This window comes from Stegodyphus dumicola, chromosome 4 (genome assembly GCF_044657685.1).
Source record: "Stegodyphus dumicola isolate Sdum_Otavi_A_Nest chromosome 4, ASM4465768v1".
In the NCBI taxonomy this organism is placed as follows: domain Eukaryota; kingdom Metazoa; phylum Arthropoda; class Arachnida; order Araneae; family Eresidae; genus Stegodyphus; species Stegodyphus dumicola.
Genome location: NC_140771.1, coordinates 101,131,473 through 101,151,381, shown reverse-complemented (window position 1 = coordinate 101,151,381; position 19,909 = coordinate 101,131,473). Strand labels below are relative to the sequence as shown.

General features: G+C 31.6%; 1 protein-coding gene across 5 annotated transcripts in view; it reads right to left on the bottom strand.

Moving 5' to 3' along the window:
* Nucleotides 1-4,297: 4,297 nt before the first annotated feature.
* Nucleotides 4,298-19,909, bottom strand: part of LOC118202508 (ribosomal protein S6 kinase beta-1-like) — a 98,076-nt gene continuing 82,464 nt past the window's right edge. For 4 of the 5 annotated variants that reach the window (XM_085815279.1, XM_085815282.1, XM_085815278.1 and 1 more), the window contains one exon: nucleotides 4,298-10,632. The gene's annotated coding sequence lies outside the window, so the exon portion shown is untranslated. The remainder of the gene's footprint in view (nucleotides 10,633-19,909) is intronic. The other variant, XR_015040730.1, reaches the window with a different exon arrangement.

The following is a 19,909-nucleotide window of genomic DNA, read 5'->3' as shown; positions in this document are numbered from 1 at the left end:
CTCATCTTTACATCTATTCAGCTTAACAAAACACACTCATTACACACACCTGGAAGACTTTAATGTAAATGCTAACAACTTTGACTACACTCATGAACACAAGCGTGGTTTTTTTTTTTTTTTTTAAACAAAATTCTCTTACTTCCTTTTCTTTTCTTTCTATAGGCCTTTTTTTCAATTATAAATAATTTTTTTTCCCCCACTCCATTACTTTTGGGCCATTTATTTTTTACTTTATTTTGTCCCATCTTTTCTTCCTGGCCTTTCGAACTCGTATAAAATATACGAAGTTCCTTTTTACTCTCTCCTCTGAAATACGAAATTGCCCCCCTTTCTATATACCTTTCCTTCGCACCTATGCTTGATTTTTCGCCCATCGGTGCAGAACGACTTAGCGGGTGCAACAAAAGACATCTGTCTACTTTGTCTGTCTGTCTTCCTTTTTCTTATCAGCAGAAGGACGGAGGGTCGGGTAACCGCGTTACTGTGTTTTAAAGTAACGACGGTCAGGAACACAAGCCGGAACAGTAATACTTAGAAAAATTAATTAAATAATCAGTGAATAATGATGAAACTTACACAACTGAAGTCCTAGTGCTTTGCTGTAACTGCAGATACAAAAAAATCTCTTGTAAGCCTGAATATTCCGTTCACCGTGAAGCAAAATTCATACGACCTCTTTCTTATCTCTGCGTATAAACGCTACCCTCGAAATGTGAAGGTAATAGAAATTTAAAAGCATTGGGAAGAGCGAGACTCATTGTTAGCTTAATGTCGTGTCGGCTAACTGGTGTTGGTTAAGTGGTTGTCGGCTAAGTGTCCGGGCGACCGATTGTTAATAGTTATTCATATTTATTTATAATTTATTCCGTTATAGCTCTTTCAAACAGAGCAACTTCTTATAGAGAATTTCTTCACAGAGAAGAGTGCAACTTTGTTTTCTAGAGGGCTCGTAAGTCGCGATGCTAAAAAATTTGGGAAACACACACAAAAAGGGCCGAGACAGACTTGGAATATTTCATTACTAACCGTAAAAATGCTTTTTAATATTTGATATCGGCATACACATTGATAACTAAAGAATATCAGGATATTTAAACCATTAGGTAGAACATATGAATTGAATATTTGATAGAATTCTGGAAGATTTAGCATAAGATATTTATATATATAATTATTAGTGTAGTTAAAAAAGGTAAAAAAAAAAAAAAAAAAAAAAAAAAAAAGCCAAATACTTGCGCTAAAGCTGCTAAGCAATAAAATAAAAACTTATCAGGTTGTAATGAACATTTTTCTGCCAAAAACATTCTTAATAAAAATAGAAATGAAAAACATGAAAGCAGTACCTTGAGTGTGGTTAGTAATCAACACCCAAATGTATGTTTTTCTGCCAACATTTTGGTAGTTTTTCAAAGCCTTCGGCGCAGAAACTTGGTGGCAGCGAGTCCAAAAAGCAGATCAACTTTATTTCAGATACCCTGTGCAGAATTGAAGATAGCACCAGCAAGATGGCTGCATGTATGAAAAAGGTATAAGTCCGAAGGAGCAATGTCGAGGCTGTATGGTGGGTGTGGCAAAAGATCCCATTGAAGTCCGTACAGAGTTCAGCTGGTGAATGCAGACACATGCATGGTCTTGCATCATCTTGATGAAGCATTACCTTTTTGCGCTGGAACTCGGTTCAACATTTTTCCTTAATCAACACAAACTACCATCTTGCTGTACATCTTACTGTTTCTACCTTTTTCCAGATACACTTTGTGGATGCTACTTCTTTTTGTTATTCAAATTGTGCTTTGTGATGCTGTCAACAGGCTCATAAGGTGCAGACCTACTTTCTTTTTGGCCTGTGAAGTTAATTCACTTTTCATCACAAGTGAGAATCCAGTTCAGAATTTTGTCCTTGCCTTGATATTTGAGCAAATTAGCGCAGGCACATGTGGTCTTTATCTGCTTGAGTCAGCTCATGCAGCACCCAGCGATTGAACTTGTACATCTAGTTTACACAATGCAGAGCGCGACTAATGGATATGGCACTAACGTCAAACTCCTTAGCAAGCTCTCGAGTGGTTGTATACTGATCTTCTTCTACAAGTTCTTGCAGGCAGGCCTTATCAACATCGTAGGCCAGCCAGAGCACTTTGCTTCTTGAATGTCATAGTCCTTGTTTTTAAACTTTAGGTACCAAACCTCCACAGTGTCATATGACACAACATTAGTACCTAAAGCTGTTTTTGCAACTGAACTGGAAGTGATGGTTCTAATCTGGTAGCATGATGATTCCATTTCAGAACACAAATTTCACAACACACGGCAAATCTCTTTCTTTCAAATGCCAAAAATCATTTGACAAAATATGATTAAACACAATGATGCAAACTGTTTGCAATACTATATTTGTGGTGGGGGGAAAATTTTCATTAAAACCCCATTATTTAAGAGAGAATTTTTTATTTATACTGGGTTGGCAACTAAGTAATTGCGGATTTCACTCATAGATGGCTTCAGTTGAATTTTTAGGGTTGCAGACGTAGTACAAATGTAAGACACATTTTGTTATTTGATAGTTGGCAATTCAGCTGTAAACAGTAAAAAAGTTTTTTGATCGGTTGCGTAGTTTTCATTTGGCGTTCGTCGAAAAATGGAAAATCAAAAGGAACATTTTCGTCATATTTTGCTTTTTTATTTCCGCCAAGGGAAAAACGCATCACAAGCTCATAAAAAGTTATGTGCTGTTTATGATGACGAAGCCTTAAAAGAACGAAAGTGTCAAAATTGGTTCGCCAAATTTCGTTCTGGTGATTTTTCACTCAAAGATGAAAAACGCTCTGGTCGTCCAGTTGAGTGATGATGAGGACCTAATCAAAGCAATAATTGATTCGGATCATCACAGTACAGCACGTGAGATTGCAGAGAAGCTTCATGTATCACACACATGCATTGAAAATCACTTAAAACAACTTGGCTATGTTCAAAAACTCGATACATGGGTTCCTTACGAACTGAAAGAAACGCATTAACAGCTGCGATTTGCTAAAGAAACGTAATGAAAATTATTCATTTTTTAAACGACTGATAACTGGCGATGAAAAATGGGTTGTTTACAACAATATTAAGTGGAAAAGATTGTGGAGCAGGCCAGGTGAACCAACTCAAACAACATCAAAAGCTGATATTCATCAAAAGAAGGTTTTGTTATCAGTTTGGTGGGATTACAAAGGAATTGTGTACTTTGAACTCTTACCACCCAACCGAACGATCAATTCTGATGTCTACATTGAACAACTAACAAAATTAAACAATGCAGTTGAAGAAAAGCGGCCCGAATTGACAAATCAAAAAGATGTTGTGTTCCATCATGACAATGCAAGGCCACACACATCTTTGGTCACTCGGCAAAAATTATTGGAGCTTGGTTGGGATGTTTTGCCACATCCACCATATAGTCCTGACCTTGCACCATCTGATTACTTTTTGTTTTGATCTTTACAAAACTCCTTGAATGGTAAAAATTTCAATAATGAAGATGATGTCACATCGTACCTGATTCAGTTTTTTGCTAATAAAAACCAGAAGTTTTATGAACGTGGAATTATGATGCTGCCTGAAAGATGGTGAAAGGTCATTGATCAAAATAGGCAATACTTACAGAATAAAGTTATTTAGTTCCATGAAAAAATTGTCTTTGATTTTCTAAAAAAAATCCGCAATTACTTAGTTGCCAACCCAATATATCGTCTCCCAGGGAAATAAAATTGAGGAAACTTAATAAAAAGCTAATTCTACTGTAATAAAATATGCCAGTAGTATAATTAAAAGACGGAAATAAACAAATTTTTTAAATTAGGAGATTAATAAAATCGGTAAAACGATAGTGCAGATAAAAACGAAGCAATTACTGTTATTAAATAGAAATTGACTTATCAAGGGGAACAAACCAATTAACAATAATTAATATAAGCGAAAGTGTTTCATCATTTTCCCCAAGTAAGAATCAAAGATTAATCAAATTACAGTCAGGAACTAATTTGATTAGTACAGTACAAAATTAACTTTTAAAATGTTTGGCCAATCTTATTTATTCGCACAAATTAAAAATATTTTTAGTTTAGTGAACTTCTTTGTATGACTTTTAGATCAGGATTGCAATGATATAAGACTGCAAGAGAATTTTTCTTGATTCAAAATTATTTGTGTGAAAATGCTTTTAGTATACAGATTGTAACAAATTAAAACAAAAAAATTACACATTAGAATATAACTGAATGGCATTTATGGGGGAAAAAGCAACCTCAAGTCATTCTAATATTTTTATTAAAAATGTCAAAAATCACAAATTTTGAAATTAAATATCTCAGTCAATTTCTGTTGCATGACAACATTACATTTTGTTTCACTTTTATAACAAGTATAAAATTTTCCTAAATGAAAGGTCTGGAAGAATGTATAAAAAGTTAAATATCGTGATTTTTACGAAATTGATTTCTATAAATTTAAAAATCCTAAAATATAAATATTTGCATCATATAAAGCATTTTCATATGACCAATGGTTGCAAAAGTAAAGGCTTGGTAAAGATATTTATGGCTACAGAGTATATACTAGTATTATGACAATGTCTGACTATTTTTGTTAAGAAAAAAGTCTCTATAAAAACAGTAAGTAAAGCAACATCAGAAAATCCATTCATATAACAGTTCACAAAGTTAAATAAACCATTACAATTACAATCAAAAGGAATTCTTATTTTCAATATGCAAAGAATACTCAACCAAATCAGTTATTTTATAGCCTGCTTTAGATTTTGTACAATATCACATAGAAATATTCAGACAAAAATATAGTTTCATTTACCTGGAAGCGAAGGACAATTTTCTTTTTAAAATTTTTATATGTATTTATTAAATTAGTGAGAGATAATCAAACTAAAAAGATTGATATCTATAGTTTCATACAATCCATTTTATTATTTTCACACCAAAATTCACAAGAAGTTTCTTACTAGTATCAAGCATATGTACAGTAGGGGATTATTGAAATTTTTCTATCAGAATTCTGATTCTTTCACTTAGGAACTCGGATATTATTAGATCTCTTGCATTGTCTCAAATGATTAGGTTAACAGCCACACAGCCTTCAATAACAGAATGTTATAGTATTACTGGTCAAGCTGAAGAGAGCTAAAGGAATCGAGGCATCAATAACCTTTTTTTATTGTTAATCCCATTTAAACAAAGCAGCTACATTTTTCAGCATCATAGAAAATATGAAATACTAATTGCCAACAATTAGCATAATTTACTTTACAAACTTAATTTCATCACATTTTTTTAATTAAAATTCCTGACTGCAAACCATTTCGGCTTCAGTGCCTTTTATCTTGGGGGGGGGATGCTCTCTAATTATAACAAATATTGTTGAATGTATGAATTCACTTGGATAATGGGAGGGTTCATTTGTGAATCATTTATTGTAATGCTCCTTTAAACCCTCTGACTGCTCAATTTGTAAATCAAAATCGCTTAAAAAATTTTGTATGTTTTCTTTGGGGCATATTTTAAATCTATATATATCGGAGAATTGAAAAATGCATTTTTCCTTTCTAGAAAATATTTTTTATAGATTTTTATCATGAGAAACTAAGTTACCAGAAAAAGCAATTTCAGATGTTATCACCAAAAAAAAATTTTTTTTTAAATAAATTTCAGTCAATTTTTATTTATTGCATAATATAAAAAAAGTAAAATATATAAAATTTAAGAAAATATAAAGCACTGAGGAAAAGTATCTTAGAAATGCAGTTTAGTAGAGTTCAAAACAGGGTTCAAGACAAAGTTCAACTTCACAGACTTTGCACCAGATTTCAATAAATCTAATTAATAATCGATCTAATTATTAATTTAATCAATAAATCTAATTAATAATTCAATAATTTAATTAAGTAATCAAGATAATCGCTGAATGTTTTCTAGCAGCCAGTTCTAAGAAAAAAGCGGCAAAGAGTGGAGTTTGTGCGGTAATACCGTGTGCCTTCAAACGCCGCAATCTAGTGGACATTAACAATATCTGTTGGCCAAAGCGTAAACGTCTAATACTGTATATAATTTATTTCAGTGATTAAACGGAGGAAAAATGGGATGCGCTCCTCAACAAAGGAAGAAAAGCACATGCCCGTGGAAATCGTGGGATGAGCAGATTTTGCTACATTTGAGTTGCCCATGGAAATCGTGGAATGAATAATTATCTTTCTGCTCTAAGCTAGTCTGACTAGATCCAGATCAAAGGATATCAAACTGTTTTTGGTGAATGCAGAAATGATGTATGTATTTCGTAGAAAGTCACATTTTAAAACATGTACATTTTTTAGTGTTATTAAAAAAGTTCATATGCTTTCATAAAATGAATTTAAAAGTATGACTACAAAGGCAAAATGTACAGAACACAAAACATTTATTATTGAAATAAGATATCGAATATGAAATTCATACAATGTTATCACATTTTTAACAAAAAATACTTACATCCAATGCCTTGGCACATCACTTATAATTTAAAAAATAATTTTATATATACTTTATCCAATCAAATTTTCAGTGAAAATCAAATTTCAGTTTAAAAACAAATTCTTTTGACTGTAAATTTAATTCAAATGATTGGACAATAAATAAATACATTACTCAAACTACCAATTATTACAGAAGCTATAAATAAAAAGGAATCATTAATTTTTATAATATTTATAGTGATACAATGCAAATTCAAATATATACTAATTTAAATTACAAACAGTAAGCAATTACAGAATGAAAAGGATGGCCAATATTAGGTACCAAATCTGATGAAAATTCTTTGTTTGCTACACATAATAATTTTACACAAAGAATATTCATTATTCAAATAAATCTATTTTCAACTTATGCAGCCTTTAGTTTCGTATTAAGACATAATACAGAGTAATAATAATGCTCAATCTTATAAAATCAGACAAATTCTCAACATAAAACCATGCATCATTTACCTAGTATGAAATATCATAATTATTATTTTGCATATGTTTTATTGAGGCACTTCTGGCAAGTTTGAGCTTTCTGAATTTTAAGAAATAGCCATCCTTACAAAAGGAAATAACAACATTAACAGAACTAGAAATAGACTAAAATAAAATACTATGAATATACACCTATTAGTTAAATAAATGACTAGGTTGAAGTGGACTATTGTTTAACTATACAACTATTACTTATGTTCAAAACATCGTTATTACCTTATTCATACCAAAATATTTTCGCAAAAAATTCAACAGCAATGTACAGCAAGAAACCAATTAATTTCCTTCATATTTTGTTTAGTACTATTAATTACACTTAAATAAATTTATATACACATTTAAACAAATCAAACACTTTTTACAAAAATGATAAAATTTCATCACACATTTGATAAAGTAATTTTCGATAATATTTATGCATAGTGCACATGAATCACCTTTGGTAACATGAAATATAATTTCAGTTTTGTTAATTTTTCAATCACAAAGTCACAGCTAGATCAAGAGAAAATACTTCAAAATTCATTAAACAAGTTTCCACATCAGCAACCAACCAAAAATATTTAACATTCCTTTTTTGAAAAAGTTTACATATATATACTCATAGTCCACATATTTTGTTTAACATATAAAAAAGACACTTTTATTAAGTAAGAATCATCTTGTTAAAAAAAAAAAAAAGAATTTGCATTGTATAAAAATTAGTTTTATTACAGATTAAACATCTTAATGAAATAAGTATCCAAGGATTACACAATCAGTCATAAACAATATAATAAAAGAGCTCCTAATCTAGTTAGTATCTATGAAGAGAAAGAAAAATATTAACAGATGTTAAACGTTTTCAAAACCAGCAAGAATAAGGCAAATATGTGATAAATATGAAAACAGATACTTCAACAATGGTTTTTAAAGTGAAAAAAATGTCAAAACCTTTTTAACCAATAAGTTGCATAAAAAAATAGATGGAAAATATAATCAAAACATAAAAAAAAAAAAAAAAAAAAATATAAGAGTTGGCAAATAAAATTTAGAAAAGACAGTATATAAAATAAAATAATAAATATGGAAACTGAACTATTTAATAGATTAACAATAATAAAATACTGATAAAAGTGTATATATTTTATTATATATCAATTTATGGGAAAAGCTAATATACAAATTATTCATTTATTACAATACACTCTTATTTTTCTTAAACATGATTGCAAATACTTTCAAAAATAAATAATAAAATATACAATAAAGGTTTCAATAACATTTTTTAAACCAATATCACCCACTGAAGTATATTTTTTACAAATAATAACAACAACAATATGTACACGACTATTACTTTCACATAGCACCCAAAGGTAACAAAACATATACAATGAAGAAATACAATTAGTTTTTCATTTTTTTTAATAAACTTTGGTCTTCCGAGATGCAAGATATTTTATAATTCATTGTGTCTGCAAAATAAAAACAGTATCTTATTTACAACGGTAAATATTTTTTTTTAAATAATGCAATTAAAGTTAGAAGAAATGTAGAAATGCTTTACGTTTAGGGCAATAAATGAATTAACGAAACAGAGAAACAAAATCTTGATTAAGTCTTTTATGAGAGCATGTGTGTATGTATATAACATATACGTATATTCATATAGAGAGTGGAATACTGAACATTTAAGCATTTCAGTGTTTAAAATAATAATAAATAAAAATAAATCCCAAAGATTCCACCCCCTCTTTTTGCAGATAAATTAAAAATATAATAAATGAAGCTTCCATTTTTATAAAAGTTATGGAGCTTAAAGAGGTGAAAGGCAGTTGCTATCATCTTTATTGGCCCTTTAGTTTTGCACTACCAATCTGGAATAAATGCCCTATTTGTCTGCTCAGTTCTCCGAATTGGGGAAGATCCGAAAAGCATTTCATATAATGTTATATTGTGAGATGCTTTTCTATTGGATTACATTTCTACTGTAATCAAATAATGAACACAATCATTTACTAACATACGTTACATACTTAAAATTCAGCTTAGAAACAATACTAAAAACAAAATATTACACATGCTTAATAAAAAATTTTAAATACTTAATTATTAAATCAAATACATCAAAGAACAGTTTGACAAAATATATATTCACTAACTGTGATATAAAATACATGAACTTCAAATACATATCAAGTCAAAAATGATGGGAAGGGAATACACAACTTTAATAAGAAACAGAAGAGGGAACAGAACTCCTCCATTTCAGAAGATTTCAAGAATAGTTTTTTCAAAAACAAAAATGCAAATTTTTGGAAAGTATACAAGTTTAGAGCCATTCTAAATAAGATCATGCATATTAATTAATAAACACAAGCAGTTGTCCAAATACAAACTGAACATCATGTTCATCATTACCTGTCAACTTAAAGGTAACCTATACAGTCTGAATAATATGTTCTCAGATAATGTATACACTGGCAATGTATCCCCAATTATAGAAAAATTAAGTAACATAGCAATTAACTAATACAAAAACAAAAGTACATTAAAATGGCTCTTAAATGGAAATTTTTGTTTGATTTATGAATAATGTATATAATAAAATTTTGCATAACTAAAGCTTATCAAATCACAGAAGCACAGTTTAATATACTATACCAAACTCAAAACTCATACAAATCTGGTGTTTTATTATTTTTTAAATATCCTCTTTAAATACAATATTTCACATATTAGTAATCGCAAATATTCATTACTTCCTTGCTTGTGCCAAATTAATCAAAACAATCCAAAACAAGCCTCACACAGGAAAAACTGGTACTTTAAATTTACAGATATATATATATATATATATATTTAAAAAAATAAATAAATAAATTTCTTCCATTAAGAAATTATTTGTTATTCTTTATCATGTAGCTTAGTTTTTACACAATTCCATAAAACAATCATGGAAAACTACTTTGAACATAATCTGAATTCTTATAAAAATACTCAGAATTCTAATGTTAATGTATTAAAAATAAAAATAGGTAGAAAATTGGACCTAAAAATTTTTATATTTTACATTAAATTCTTAAATTTCCACATAAAGCTTTTCAAAATGGAATACAACAGTAATAGGAAAGTCATAAAACATAAAAAATGAGCTTTTTCTGTAATTTGTTTAATTATAAAAATTTTCTCAAAATACACATTTAAAGAAAATATAAACATAGAATTCGTATTGGATTAATTAAAAAAAATATGCATGATTTTTTTAACTTCACATACAAATAAATGAGAGAATCACTTAGCATTTATAAAACTGTATATGCAGACTATTATAACAAATCTAAAGTAATTAAATATACATTACTTACTAAAACTCTCTCAAAAATACTTATAACATATATGTATGAATGTACATTTATTGTTTACTGTACAGTGGAGTGCTTACTGCACAAAATGCATTAGCAGCCAAAATCAGGCCCCCCTTTTTTTTCTTCTTCTCCATCTCTCTTTCACTTCTTAACTTTCTTTACAACAATGAATGTCATCATGAACCGCCCATTAGAGAAGTTTTTCAGTATAATTAAAAAAAACATTAGGAAATTCTAGAAAGACAAAAGTACAAATTAGTATATAATTCATGCAATAAAACTACACTATAGGAGAAAGGGGTTAGATAAACTAGTTCTAATCATAAAATTTAATATCTCAAATAACCATGAATTCACAGCCAGATGAATGCTCATAGAAATTAAAAGCATATACAAAAAGACTGCTGCACCTAGATTATACAAGCTAAAAGCAGCTCAACAATATGGGATGTGTTCAGTAGGCACGAATTAGAACCACCACTAATTTGGAAACCTCTGATTAGTAACTACCTAGTACAGTAGAAGACAAAAAATGCACAGAGCTTGGGTTGATTCTATTTTAAAGTTTTGTAAATTAAATAAAAAAATATATAAAAAATTAGTACGCACACACACACAAAGGAAAAAAAATCATATAAAAGGAATTAATTCTTTTTTTTTTTTTGTATTTTTATGAAAAAATATTACATATATTAACATTTTATTTACAAAAATCATAAAAAACATATAATTTTCCTCCCCATTTTTCAAACATTCGTTTTAAAATTTTAGGCCGTTCTAATTTGTGACCCTTTAAAACATCATACAAAATCATTACCTCCTAGTCAATAGTTTTACTGCTTTAAATTCATTATTCCCTCAATATTTGGAAGTTATTTACATTTAATAAAATATTTACTTGATAATGGCATAAAGGAATTTTCTATAAAACTAGGTCACTTGCTTTGATATTAAATCAGAAAATTTGTCACTAATAATTGCCGAAAATCCTCTGTATATCTCCAACTAAAGAAACGTTTTAATGCAGAATTAATTTCAGCATCTTTTTTTTTTTTTTTTTTTTGTTTATAAACACCAAACAGCAAAAAATATCTTCAACGAACCATAGTTCCTTTTGCTGCGATGACATATGCCATGTACTTCATATTTTTAATTTAAACATTTTATATTTTGCAGTTTTTTTCACTGTTAACATCTGAGAACCTGCGCTGATTTCAGTGCAGATGGATTTTAGGTAAGCAGGTTTTTGCTCTTCTCCTGTATTATACCTAATTAAGTAATCACTCTGATCAGGGTTCGTACACATTTCTGCACACGGAAATTAAGGACTTTTAAGGACCATTAATGAAAAAAATTAAGGACCTATGAGCAAATGGTAAATGAATAAATTCAATTAAAAATATTATTCTATCCTTGAATTTCACTTTTGTAATACCATCCTAAAAATAAAACAGATTCCTAAGTAGTATGCATTATTACTAAACATGAATTAACTAACATAATTATTAATAAGTTTGAGAATAAAATAAACATCATGCAGTTTATCAAGTAGCATTAAATATTTTGCACTTATAATAGTTGGACATATTTGAAAGAAGATAAGCGACATTTACGTTTTACTAATAGTTAACTTTATGCTTTTTTTTTTTTTTTTTTAATAATGTCTTATTTTGTCACATACTTGGTCAGTCTAGAGGTTTAGGAAATAGTAGGGAGATTTTATGTCAAACGGCATAGGTTAAAATGAGAAGTGAGATCATAATCAGCATGATTCATAACAAAAGACTGAATGTTGTCACTCTGCTGCTTGTCTATAGAGAGACCTGCTGTTTGGAACAAACCTGAAAGGCCTGATGTAGGCACGGTTGGCAAGTGTTGAAAGTTAGTCAAGCTCTGCTTAATGCAGTTAATGTCATAGCTTTGTGTAGAGTTTCAGGGGTTGTAAACCAGTTAATATACTTTAAGGTTCCAATAAGCCATTAAAGCGCCAGAGATGATAAGTTAGACAAAACTAGAAGAGAAACACGCTAATGTGACAATCAAAAAACAACCTTATATTTAGCGTAAGTATATTGAAACACTCAATCGATTTCAAAGGCAGCTAACAGTCCCTCCTCATCAGGAGAAAGAAATACCTGGAAAGAAGAAAATAAAGGGGAAAGAGTCTCAGAAACATGTGGTCCTTATCAGCACTGCACGTGGTTATAATTGGATATTTTTTTTTAAATCAGTGTTGCACTGGCCACCTACTTTTACTAAGCCAGGCTATCTGATCAAGCATAAAGGACAAGAAAAATTAGCGAAGTTAAAAATAGGGAGCGAGGGGCAAATGCACCTATACGCTCAAAATCTGAACTTCAAATAATGGAAAGCAACCACTGAACGGATTTTTATACCCTCTGGTAGTACCAAACACGAGGAGGTAACGCCATCTATCGGCAAAAATAACTGAATTAAGATAGTAGAATTTTAAAGGCATTAGGAAGAACTGGATTGGACTTCAAATCATTTAAACCTGCTAAATCTTTGCGAATATGAAAAGCCTCAAGAAAATCCAATTCACCTATGGAAGAAGCTTTTTGGATAAGTTTTGCAGACCCAAAGTCAAAATTATTAATTTCGCCTTTTCTGACATAAGATTCATGTTCCTTGATACGAAACTTCAACGGTCTTTTTGTTTGGCCAATATATCTTAAACCACACTGACACGATATACTATAAATTCCCCAAGAATTCAAGACAGAAACGCAATCTTTTAGAATCAAAGGGTGAATTTTATTAATAGGGAAGAAACAGACTTGAAAATTGAATTTCTGGAGAATCCGTGCAATTTTATAGATAACAGAAGGATAAAATGGAAGAACGACAAGGTCATTGATATTATTTCTAACAGTGGAATGTCTTCTTTGATGGGAAACTGAAAATTTTTTAACGGCTTTATCAATAATCACGGGAGAAAATCCACGGTCAATCGCAACTGCTCTCAAATAATTAAGTTCATTGGTAAGCAAAAATTCAGAGGAACAAACTTTAAGCACTCAGAATACATAATAGTAAAAAGAAGCCATTTTTTGCTTAACAGGGTGGCATGACATGGCATGGGGTGGTAAACAAACTGCAAAGGGTTTACGGTACACAGTGGTGCTAAAATCAGCTTCATTGTGGATTATAAGAATATCAAGGAAGGGGAGGGAATTGTTGGATTCAATTTCAAGAGTGAATTGGATGGCTGGATCAATTGAATTCATAATAGATAGAATCTCGGATAAATCCTCTTTATACTCATCAAAAAGTGCAAAAGTATCGTCAACATACCGAATCCAAAGACGAAAAGGTAGTTTATCAAATAATTTCATCTCAAAATAGTGCATATAAATGTCAGCAAGTACCAGATTGAGAGGATTACCCATAGCCAATCATTCAACTTGACGAAAATATGCATTTTGGAAAACAAAGTGGGTTTGATTTAGAGAAACTTTAGTAAGCGAAACCAACTCATTAATTTCAGTATATGTGAAGTGAAATTCCCGAAGCCTAGTTTCAAGACAATTTAGTGCTCCTTCGACCGGAGCATTAGTAAACAGTGATTTGACATCAAATGAAACCATAATAGAACTAAGAGGAGAAATATTTTAAAAGTCATTGATAAACATCAATGACTTTTTCAGAATTTTTTATCAATGACTTTTCAGAATTTTTTACAGTGTGAATATTGTTAGCAAGTAAAGAAGAAAATCTGGAAACTAAATATTTGGCCAAAGGATATGAAGCAGTACCTATGTTGGAAACAATTGGTCAAAAAGAAATACCAGTTTTGTGGACTCTTGGAAGAGCATAAAGCCTAGCGCAATTAGTAATAGGTGGAATAAGTGATTTCTTCAACTGCGTTGGCAGAATATGAGAAAATTTGATAGAACATTCATATGAACATTCAGAAGAAATATGAAATATATATGGTAAGGGCCGGTTATAGAGCTAATGTGGCAGAATTTTTAGAATTTAGCGACACACCAAGCAACAAAATCTAGAAATGGAAAAACTTTTAGAATTTAGAGCAGGCACTGGAAGCAGAATTTAGAAAGGCACTAGGCAGCAGAATTTAGGATACACAGAGATTGCATCAGGTGGGAAAATGCATAGCACCAGCTCTGTGTATGATGCATTTAGACACATTAGATGAATCTTTTAAATTACCAGTTTTCTATTTCTTTATTAATAAAAAAGCTCTTTCTATGCCTGCCCAAGTGTTAAGATTAGAAGCATTTTTGATATTTTCCATGCTTTTGTCTAGTGAAAAATAGAGAAAATAAAGGGAAGATAAACATGTTAAGAAAAAAGATTCTAGTATCAGGAGTAAAACATTCAAATATTATGTTTCCACTGTTCTTCCAGACGTTCTCCAAAAAGTAAGAAATTCATCGCAAATTTTCTGTAAAATGTATCCATTATGTGTTGATATGTTGATACCATGGGGATATTTTTCATTTTGTCACATATTTCTCGAATCTTCTAGATCGTGGGTCTATAAACTTGCCTTCAAATCCTTCTAAGCTTTCCATGCTGCAATGTCAAAAATACTAAAAAAAATTATCCCATTATCCCAACCAATTCTGTAACAGCAAAAAGCCAGAAATATTTGGGGGGGGAGAGGGAGGATGTAAAATTAATTTTATAGAGAAAACTGATGCATATTGAATTTTGAATAATCTGAGACAATTACATGAGAAAAATGCTTATTATGAAAAAATTAAAAAGAAGACATTTTAATTAATTACATAGCTAATTTTGCTTTTACTAAGAGCTGAATTATGCTTTATAGCTATATACCTTGTTTATTTTGCAGATTTAAAATATTGTATAATAAGTTGCCAAAATGAAACTTTATGAAACAGCAAAAAATAATAATGTTTAATTTTAATGTTATTTTAAAAATATAATTCTAATATATTACCATTATTTTAATGAAATTTATCAATGTTATGATGTTTTAAAAAAATTGCCGAAAAATTCTCTGATTTCGGAATTAAAAATTTTCTATAGAAACTGATCTTAAAATCGCCGAAGTTGACAAGCTGTCAAATTTAGAACCATTTAATAAAAGAATTCGCAATCCCAAAAGCGAAAAGTTGTTTAAGAGCTCTTTATTAGAACAAATGAATTTCGAAATGCTTATGTTTCACTTCTTGCTTAGAAACTCGAGTATCCCATCATTTATATTAGAAATAGAAACAAATTATAACCCATAAACCCATTCAATAGATAACCATACACGTCAGTGAGTTGCCAAAAATATTCCTCCAAAATGCTAATTTACACTCAAAATGGCAGTCGTAAAAACAGAGAGAAATTTCAGATGATTAAAATTAAGGACCTTCTACTGATTTTGGCCAAAATTAAGGACTTTTAAGGACCAAAAATCGATTTAAAAAATTTAAGGCCTCTTAAGGACTGTACGAACCCTGTCTGATGAATGCAGCTCCACACATATCCAGAAAAATATTAAAGAACATTCAACCTAAACAAACTTTTAATAATAAACTTTCTAATAAACAAAAATAAATCAACTATAACCAAATTTTTAATGATAAATCTAATACTACTGCAGAATATTACAAAAGTAAAATAAAATTTACAGCTATTCAGTATTGTTTTGAATAATCACTACTGCTGATTTCTTCAAATTATAAATAATTTATCTTATGGAAATTTTCATGCTGCATTGTATATACACAACCTGGTGAAAAAATTTGCAATACCATGACGATTTGGCTGCATAATTATGCACTGAAAGGAATATACAGCTGAAGAATTTATGCAAATGATCTGAAATGCAAATTTGTGATGTGATAAGTCAGCGAGAAAAAAGAGAAGAAAATGTCAAAAGACTCAACAACTGGCACACTCTGTTGTTAAGGGATACCTCTTTCTTGGGCTGTTTCTAATCTTGAACACACTTCTAGCTGAAAACATATATGGCAGATAATGCCAAAGTCAAAACAATCAGATGCTTTAGTAAAGGGTTTTGTTTCAGATCTATGCATAGCTGATAGTTTTTGTATTATATCTTGGCTAAAACACATCTACATGCATTCACAGGGCAAAAGTTTAACAATGATTAAAGAAATGGATATGAACCCTGTCAGCAATACTGCTGTGCTTAGACCCGGGGTACTCTCAACCCAGAGCCCGAGGGCAACAAGGTAACCTTGCATAGCATCTGCCAAGCTTCAGGAAATTTTTTTTTTTTTTTTTTCTGCAACAGTCTTTTTTGGGATTGCACATAGAGGGGGTTCGCACGGAAAAGGTTAGAAACTTAATTAGCCTTGTCTTGGGTTTCGAAAACATCGAGGGTGATGGCATGTCCTTAACTTGATCCTTCTCCATCCGGTTTAAAACGACAATGCGAATGCGCACCTCGGGCCTGGGATTCCCGGCTACCCAACTGCTGAAAAAAAGAATGCCTGTGAATGACACGTACATGAATGCAGCTACTGAGAAGGTAGACAAAATTTCACCAAAAGGAGTAATTTCTGTATTATGTTTTCGTAAAACAGGGCTGGGCAGGCTTGATGCGCATCCTCACAAGTTAATAGGAAGATAAAGTTTTAAGAATGCGGGCACAATTTTACAAGGCTCATCACACCAAAAAGGGCTGACAAAGAGTGACAAAAGTTGAGGGAACTGCAGGTCAGAGTCGACCCTTGATTCGAGTGTATGGCCCAATTATATCAAGTATTTAACAAGGTGCAAAGGGCAACTTTTGACCCACGTTCTTCACCAGTCTTCTTTGAGCTTTTGGCAGTGACAGTATCGGTGGTGCATCCAGTCTTGTTTGGCATCCTCATTCTGCTTTGGAACTTAGCGATTTGGGTTTTTTTAGTAGGCCCAGCAAAAGGCAGAAGATATACAATTACAATTCAAGATGGGAAGAAAGTATTGCTTTCTTGATGTGAAAGGAAAGTGCCTGTGTTTGCTGTGTGGTGCTTCTGTAGCATTGGCCAAGAAACATAATGTGGAACGTCAATTTCAGACGAATTACGAAACATTTACAACAAACTGGCCAGAGAGTTCAGAAATTAGGAAGAAGAAAGTATGTGAGCTGAAATCGAAGCTTTCAGTGCAGCAATCAGTATTTGTAAGGCCAGTTTCAAAGTCCAAAAATGCAACAACAAACTTCGTTTAAAATTGCTCATTTGCTACCAAAGAAGAAGAAAAAAACATTTCAAGACAGTGAGTTGCTAAAGGCATTTCTTGCAGGTGCCAAAAGCCTCTTTGACAGATTTTTCTAACAAGCACAAAATCATCAATGCAATTCAGGACTTTCAATTATCGGACAGCACTGTTTTAAGGAGAACAGAAACAATTGCTGATGATATGCAATATCAACTGAAGAGAGACTTGGAAACATGTGAATGGTTTTCTCTCCAATTTGATGAGTGCATGGATATTTCTGACACAGCACAGTTAGCTGTTATGATAAGAATGTTATTTAACAACATTTCTGTTAAAGAAGAATTATTTAAAATTCTGCCTTTGAAGATGAGAATGCGAGGAGAGGACATTTACAACATTTCTAGACATTTGCGGCAGAAATTGCCTTGCTGGTTAAAAAGCTATTGACAATTACCACAGACGGAGCACCAGCCATGACAGGAAGAACTAATAGCTTTGTCGCTTTAAGCAAGAAAGACGAATGTTTTCCAAACTTCATGTCTTATCACTGCGTCGTTCATCAAGAAGTGTTACATGCAAAGATACTTAGATTTCAACATGTCATGAATGTTGTCACGTCAATTATCAATTCTATTTGTGCGGCTCATTTCCAACACCAGCTTTTTAAAGTACTGCTGTAAGACTACAAAGATAAAACAATCGACTTCATCTTGCATGTAGAAGTCCGATGGCTCAGCAGAGGCAAAGTTCTATCACGGTTTTTATCTCTAATCGAGCAGATAAAAGATTTGATGCAATCTAACCCTGACAAATTCAGTAAACACAATGAAAAACTAAGCGACTCTTTGTGGCTACTTGATCTGGCTTTCCTTGCTGATATCACTGAGAAACTTAACATCTTAAATCTGGATCTTCAGGGTAAAGACAAGGAACTAGTTAAAATGATGGGATCTGTGAAACCTTTCAAAATCAAATTGACATTATGGATGTCTCAAATGAGATCAAAGTCCCTGGTTCATTTTCCAAACATGAACAAAATGGCGAACGACGACAATTTTCGGTCCTTGTGATTTTCTGGCCATCTCGAGATGCTTCTGGACCAATCTGAAAAGCGATTTCAAGATTTCAGTTGCCTGGAGCCAATGGTGAGCTTTTTTGTTAACCCATTCATCACAAAGCAACTGAAAACGCCACAGCAATTGCAAGAATTATTGACGCAGAAGCAGAAAACCTCGAGCTGGAAATAGTTGAACTGAAGAATATTATCCTGCAAACACATTCCACATTCTGGAAACTTATGGAAAAGAAGTTTCCATTATTAAGAAGTGTTGCATATGAAATCAAATCTTATTTTGGGTCTACCTACCTCTGCGAATACCTGTTTTCAACCATGAACATTATCAAATCAAAGAACCGTAGCAGGCTCACTGATTCACATCTTGACAATAGCTTGCATGCGGGAACCTCAGCGTATGCACCTAACGTACATATGTTTGTAGGAGAAATTCAGTGTCAAAAATCGCATTAAGTGCAACACCATAAACAGAAGAGACACGACTATATTGTAAGTAATAAAAACTTTGTACATGAAATGTATATTTTGTTTCTATCTCGATCCATTTTTTCAAATCTTCTTTATGAGGGCGTGTTGTTTTCTTAAGAGCTAGCGTTAACTAGTAATGTGGTAATATCGCCAAGGGATAGCCTGAATATCACCCGGGACTTCGCTTTCTGAAACTGTCTTGTGTGCCTCAGCACCAAAAAAGGTTGAGTACCACTGACTTAGACAGACACCCGCCCACTTGAATCAATGCATCTGAAGGCATGCTGGGCTACCACATAAAGGATGACAACCATCAGCAAGAATACTTTTTAGGCAATTGGTTGAAAGTAGCTTTTAGTCATGCCACTCTTTATAGTGTAAGGTAACAAGTCTTGCAGTTTGATCAATGACAGTCATCAAATAAAAGCCTGGAAACAAGTCCAATCCTGCCTCAAATACTAAATGCTATGCTCTCTAACAACACAAACACACCAGGATTACAGTTAGCGACACAATTAACATTGTTAGCTGCTCACCTCTGGCTCATATCAGAGACACAATGTCAGTATGATGACGCATGTGTAATTGCATACATGTACACAAAAGAATAAACACATTATTTGCTCTGAAAAATCTAAAACCTTGTTCAAGATATCACAATCAATATCTAAAATGACTATCCATTCAGCAATATCAATATCTAAAATGACAGCATCCATTCTTTAACTGCAAGCTGTTTTAAAAATTTCATCATTCAGGTTTCATTTTTTTTAATTACACACTACACTTTTTACA